Genomic DNA, 7,041 nt, shown 5'->3' with positions numbered 1-7,041 from the left:
CCCAACGCGAGAGGGCGCCGCGAAGTGAGGATTCAGCCGCCGAAGCAACACACCGTTCGGCGCTGTGAACTCGAAGCTGCGGGTGAACTTTCGCAACGTTCCCCTTGTTCCTACAACACTTTACTTGTGCAGTTGAGTCATTTTTTAGTTGGGTTTACGTTCACGAGCCCTTAATGGTCATTCACGGCTTCTCGAAAGGTAAGTGTACGCAGCACCTTCAAAATACTTGCACTTTCAGCGGCAGCGCCCATGTGGGAGTCACATTGTGATGGCGCGTTTAACCTGACACGATATTACGGAAGGTATAGCGCTCTTCTATTTACAGATTGTTTGTTAACAGTAAAAAAAGAGCGCTAGAAAGGTCTCATTTGTACCGCTTCGGCGGATGAATGCTCGAAGCTCGCGAGACGTTTCGGCGCCTCGCAAGCGCCACGCAAGGTTCAGGCATTCAGAAGCAGCACGGAGGCAACGAGTGCATGCTGCAGGAGTGCGGGGCCGCTCGTTAATCCACCTCTCCCCCCCCCCCCCCCCCCCCCCGCGCTGCGCTTACGCCGCTTTGCGACGACAGTTTTCGGCGGCTCATTACAAAAATGTGAACCCACTTGGCCCACCCGAAAACGCCGCTTCGCGGCGTCCGACTATTCGCTAGTGTCATTCGGTGAAACGTGGGCGTTCGCTAACACGTCATTCGATCAAGTGAGTGCCTCCCATGCTGAAGCATATGGCTGGAGTCAGTCTTGAGAAGAGACGCTCCGCGCCTCTTCTCGACAGTTTTCTGAGGCCTCAGCAGAGTAGAGACTTCTTGTCATGCCAGCGACTGTAGCATTGTAGCTATGTACGGCCACATAAAGGAGTGAAACATAGGCAGTCTGTAATATGCGCGACCTGTGTTCTCTTGAGCTTTCGAGGGCTTCAAAATAACTTTGCGTTCCTGCTGTTTCAGGAGCGAATGGCGTACTGTTGTGTACCGAACTGCTGCTCAAATGCCAAGAAGAAGATTCCTGGATTGTCTTTTCACGATATTCCAGCAGATGAAGAGTTGAGCAAGAAGTGAATTTTAGTGATTCGACGTGACAATTGGACACCCAACACAACTTCCAACTACAGCAAAGTGTGCAGCAAACACTTCAAGGAGACAGACTTTCTGGAGGGGAAGTATCGTCGTCTCAAGAAAGGGGCAGTTCCCTCGGTGTTTGAATGCCACCCCTTGCATCTCCAGCCAAAGAGTAGAAAAGAAAGGGGTAGCTCAAGTATTAAAAAAAGATCCCTCTCCAGTGAAACTGTTCCACAGAAGATCCTGAAATTATCAGATGGGACGCGATGCGTGCAGGAAGAGGATCCTCAACACACACCATCGGAGCCTCTACCTACATCAGCAGAACCTCTGCCTACCCCATTGGAGCCTTCGTCTGCATTATCGGAGCATCCACCTGTACCATCGGAGCCGCTGCCTACATCATCGAGAAGCTCCACAGCCATGCATGCAACAGGAATTGAACCGACAGATTGGACTGCAGCCGACTGTGTAGGATTTGACGTTGTTACACCGAAGTACCTAGAGGTGCCAGCTAGCACAGTGAACCAATTCCAGCAGGTTCGCGTCTTCACCACGAAAGACCAAGAAACACATGGTAACTGCAGGACAGCGCCCAGCTCGTTGGTCCTCGAAAGAAGGAAATGGAAGCGAAAGGAACGCGACCTCAAGAAACAAGTGGAAAGACTGCGAAAGACTGTGGACAGTTACAAGGAGGAACTCCAGAAGCTGCGAGAGGACTGCCATGTCGCCGACCTGTCCTACATCAAGGAACAAGCAGCCGAAAAGCAACATTCTGCTATCTTCCTGCTTGAGCAGATTTCAAACTTCAGCCGAAAGAAGCCCTGTTGGTCTGAAGAAATCATCCGCCATTCAATTGTCCTGAGGCACCTTTCGACGAAATTGTACGAGCACATCCGAAAGGAAGGTTTTTTGAAGCTGCCATGCAGGATTACATTGCAGAATTATCTCGGAATTCCCAGCGGAGAAACTGGCTTCAACGGTCTCATCGACGCACGCCTGAAGGCTGAGACTGAGCGGCTGATAACATCCCAGTCCAGAGTTTGCTCACTCGTTTGTGACAAAATGCGCATAAAAGAAAGACTGCAATACAACAAACAGCAGGATTCTTTCATTGGACACACTGAGATGGAAGTGGCCAACGACGCAAGTGCCGAGCCATTGTTGGCAAATTCACTGTTGTACTTTGTTCTCAATGGACTGTCAACGTCATTTCGAATTCCTGTTTCCTACTTCTTCACCAGAGGCCTCAACGGAAGCCAGTTGGCCACGCTCCTTGTGTTCGTGATGAAGAACGTCGAAGCGGCAGGCTTCCGAATCCTGCGCCCCGTCACGGACAACCACAAAGTCAATGTGAGCGCAATGAAAATCCTCTGTAATGGCTTCCTCACATACCGGATTGAACATCCATGCAGCTCGGAAAGGCTGCTTTTTCTCAGCTTTGACTACTGTCATGTTTTGAAAAATGTAAGGTCACAGTTCCTTGCACGCGATATGGGTAAGGATGGCGAGATCTCTTCATCACATATAAAAAAGATCTATGACATGCAAAAAACTTGACTGTCAAGCCAGTAAGGTTCCTAAGCAGGAAACACGTTTATCCGAACAACATTGAGAAAATGAATGTGGCGAGAGCAGTCGAAGTACTCTCAACAGATGTAACAGCCACGTTAAAGTATCTGAAAGACCAAGCTGGGCACTGTCATAACGACTCATTTGCTGACTGTGGACCATCGGTGACTTTCATGGAGAACATGTATCGGTGGTTTGTGCTTCACGACACAAGTAGCAAGAGTCAGCACATCCGCCAAAACTTCCCAGACGTGAGGCAGTATGACGATCCAGAGGATCCTAGACTGGAATGGCTGGAGACAACACTGCCACTGTATCTTGAGGACCTCAGCAAGAGGGCGAATACTCCACACCAGTTCCTAAGCAAGGAGACCCACGAAGCTCAGCTAATGACCAGCTATTCGACCGTTGCTTGCGTCCGACACCTCCTGACTAAGGAGCACTTTCTGTTCGTTCTGACACGAAAATTTAGCAGTGACTGCATAGAGTCGCTCTTTGGAACTCTTAGACGGGCATTGGGATGTAATGACCAGCTGGATGTGCGGTCTGCTATGGCAGGCCTAGAAACGATCCTCAAGACAGGGATTGCGACGGCCCCCGCATCCTGCAACGTTGCACATGATGATGCCCCACCACACCTCCAAGGACTTCGAGCTGTGCAACCACGACCATTCCAAGAACAAGCGGTGACAATCTCGGGGGACGCTGCATTTGTTTTGAGAAGATTGAGGGTGTCACAAGTTCAAGCTCGTCTACCAACGTTGCAACTCTCAGCAACTGTTCATGTTGGTGGATACATAGCCCGCGTGGTTAGTGAGCAGATGGGCTGTGAAAGCTGTTGTACAGTGACAGCAAAGCCAAGATGCAACCAACCATTGCAGAAGTTCACGCACTACCAGGACAGAGGAGGACTTCTGTATCCGTCAGATGAACTCCTTCATGTGCTCGACACACTCAGGGCGTTTGTCGAGGTGATCCTGAAAGAGAACCCAAGACTGAAAAATCCTTTGACAGTGCTTTTAAAAGTTGCTGTGCCAGCCATCTCCTCGTCGCCTCTTCTGAGATGCGAAAGATGTGAAGACACCGATCATAGGAAGAGATTCTGCGAACTGGTGGCCACGAGATTTATGAAACCACTGCTTGTGAATTTTGCCTTAATGAAGACCGACAAAAACGATGTGTACAAGGCATTTGCCACCAAGCCAGCGTCTCGCAAATATGTAAAGCTGTAGGAAAAAATGTGAACTGGATGCTTACAGATGCAACTGTCATGAAAAATAAACCCTGTATTGTATATCTTTAACATCCATTGTCTCTTACTCGAATTGTATTGAATCCAAAGATGTTTCCTACACTTGTGTGTAGAATATACTCTAAATTTTAATATATTACATCTTGCCTTTCCATTTGCAGAAAGCCATTAAGTATGTTCCAACTTGATAAGCCTTGTCAATTGAGGACATAGAGTGGCAATAAATGACTTGCCCCTATAAGCTGTCGTCTGGCTGGGTGAAACGTAAAATTGATAATTTCCGACGAGGTTAAGTGTTATTTGACAATTTCAATATTGCAGTTGGAACAAGCACATGGACAAAAATCGTCTTTGCTCAGTTGGCGATTTTTGGATCCATTAGATACGGCCACACTACTCACAGAAATACTATACTTTGTCATTTAATGCTAAATTTCATGTGGCGTCCTTCAATATTCTGTAAATGTGGTGTTTGTAATGACATTGTGATGTCAGGGTCGCGTGAAAACTGTCTACGCTGTCCAAATCTAAGCTATTCCGGCTCCGTTCGCCGTTGCGGCATCACTCGCAGCAATGCAAGCAAACTGATTAAAAGGAAGAAAAGTGCAATTGGGGGGGACGCTATTAGGTTCGCTTAAAAAACTTTCGGTAAGCAACGCTGTAAGGTTAATTAGCGTAGGCAAACCTCAACAGTAAAAACACGAAATATACCCGGCAAACACGGTTAGACCATTCAGCTGCACCTTTCAAACGCCTCGGGAGCTATCGTGTCGTCTGTTACGAATCCTCACACGGTGGCGCCCCCAAATGGCGTTGCGCCGACGGAGCGCAAATGCTTCGACGGTCAGCCACCATTGTATTCGGCGCAGTCTGCCAGGCACAGAGTATACAGACGGCTATGGTACAGGTAAGATTTCTGCTTGAAAAGCAACAGTTGTTAGCAGTCTAGTTTCTTATAATGTCAGTTGTAATTCATGCAAATAGCTGATAATAAAGTGCCTATTTTTGCATACAATTTTTATGTTGGCAGACAAAATTTTATATATGTGTTTATATTTAATTTTCTTACAAATCACTCCATGCTCAGAAATCGGAAAGTAGGGTGAAATGCTCTATACTAGCATTTTTTACAAATATTTATTGATGGAAGTGTACAGTAAGAAAATCAGTTAGTCTCGAGTTTATATCTGGCAACATGAAATCAAAATATTGTGAAAATGTTTGACAAATATTCATGACATGCTGCTAGAACCTGTCCCATGACCATGTCAACCCGAGTAAAATATTCATTTGAGAATATGGTGACATGAACAAAAACTCACACACATAAAGAGGCAAATCCCCTAATAAACCAGTCCGAGACATCCCATAAAAAATGACCTATGGTCGTCTATGGGAAATTCAATGGGAGGCTATCACCCCCTGTAGCTTTGGATGGTCGGCCTTAAAAATTTATAGATACAGCTACAGCCAGCTATAGAAAAGTTTAGGGCCCTGCGTCTAAAGTCTCAGGGCTATGCTTCAATAACAACAACAACAATAATAATAATAATCAATAAGTTAGTGTTTTAACAGTGTCCAGGGACATCCAATTGTTCTTCTTGCGAGCGCAGTGCAATAGAACGCACAAACAGACGCTTGCGCGCTCGCAGTCGCACAGATACACGCGCGCACGCACGTACACACGCATGCACACGCGCAATCCCACGCCCGCGCGCAGAGGCACACGCACGCACAACCAGAAACGCACACGCGCATGCATGGGGACGTATCCACACGCGCGTGCACCAACACACGCACGGGCATGCACACACACACACACGCAAACAATTACGACGTAGGAAACGTTGCTTAAGTTAGTTTCGGTTTCGGTTTACACAAAAAAGAAACAACCTGAAGTTTAAATAAAACCTAAGATTTACTCACTTTTTGTAATATTTTACATTATTATTTAGTGACATTCTTATTGTTACTAATATAACAATATTTTGCTTAGTATCGTTCTAAAAAGATTAACAATAAATAAAAAGGAAAAGAGACTCTTAAAGGCTGCGCAAGACCATCGCTATCGCAATCAGCTTCCGTTGGGCTCGGTTGAATGATTGTTGAAGTTTCACAGGCTTCGGAAATTTCCTTTTCTTTACGTTTTAGCCGTTTTAATGGATATTTTAAATATCTTCCTTACGAATACCGTGTTCAAGAATAACAATCGGTGACTGAGAGCTGAGAGACGCTGCCTCTTGCCAACGCCCGTAAGTTCAGAACCGCCCATGCTCGTGCAAACGCCGGTTAGCAACTTTCTTTTGTTTCTGCGAAGTGGGCTGCTGCTTCAAACTTTGTCGTGTACCGTGCGCTTGGTAAGCTAGGCTTGATTCTAACTATGCTTCTGCCCTGTGTTATTTCGTTATTTGAAAAGAGCGTATCTGCTTCAAAATATGTGGCTCGCTCCGCAGTGTGAGAAAGATTCCCGCGCGGCGGAACCTTGAGCATGTTCTTCGCGCCGTTGTGCGGCGCTCGTCCGACGACGCTTGTGCGGAGCGTTCAAGTGCCGCCTGACGGCAGTTCAAGCATTCAGTCGCCGTCCCAAAGTGTTAATCACAGGTCATGCTAGTTCTGACGTCTTGTCCTAACAGCCGCTCGGCACCGATTTGTTTCATAAAGCGGGAGCGAGAAAAACGTTACAAGAGCGAGCATGCAGCATGATTTTTTGCACATGCTAATGCCTGTGCGTAGAGACGCGCGGTCTCTTCGTCATATTTCCGAGGGTAAAAGCGCTAAAAAAAAGGACAAACAACGCCCTGTGTTGTTTGTTTCTTTTACTTGTCCGTTGTTTTTAGAGGTTTCACCCTCGGAAATTAGGTCTCTTCGCGTTTAGCGAACCGGCACACTTTTTAAGTTTACGATTGTGTGATGCAAAAAATAAAAGGAGTTTAGATGTCACGTTTTTTAGTAGTGGCGAAAGCCCTTACAAAAATCAGAGCAGCTAGAAAAGGCAAAAACATGAAAAAAGGCGGAAAAAATTAACTAATGACAAACCTGAACATTTGATGGAGTTCAAAGACTACCACCGTACCAACTCGCCCGGTTATTCTTTCTGTCAAAGAATAATAGCCAACAGTAATAAACAAATAAATGCCAACTATTAATTGGTTACAAAGTCGTA

At 46.3% G+C, this 7,041-nt stretch overlaps 1 pseudogene; it reads left to right on the top strand.

The window, feature by feature from the left end:
- Window positions 1–3,858, top strand: LOC120843947 (annotated as a pseudogene).
- Window positions 3,859–7,041: the final 3,183 nt, after the last annotated feature.

This window comes from Ixodes scapularis, unplaced genomic scaffold (assembly GCF_016920785.2).
Source record: "Ixodes scapularis isolate PalLabHiFi unplaced genomic scaffold, ASM1692078v2 PGA_scaffold13__105_contigs__length_92229423, whole genome shotgun sequence".
Taxonomy (NCBI): Eukaryota; Metazoa; Arthropoda; class Arachnida; order Ixodida; family Ixodidae; genus Ixodes; species Ixodes scapularis.
The sequence above is the reverse complement of the archived record's forward strand: the minus strand, read 5'-3'. Positions and strand labels throughout refer to the sequence as shown.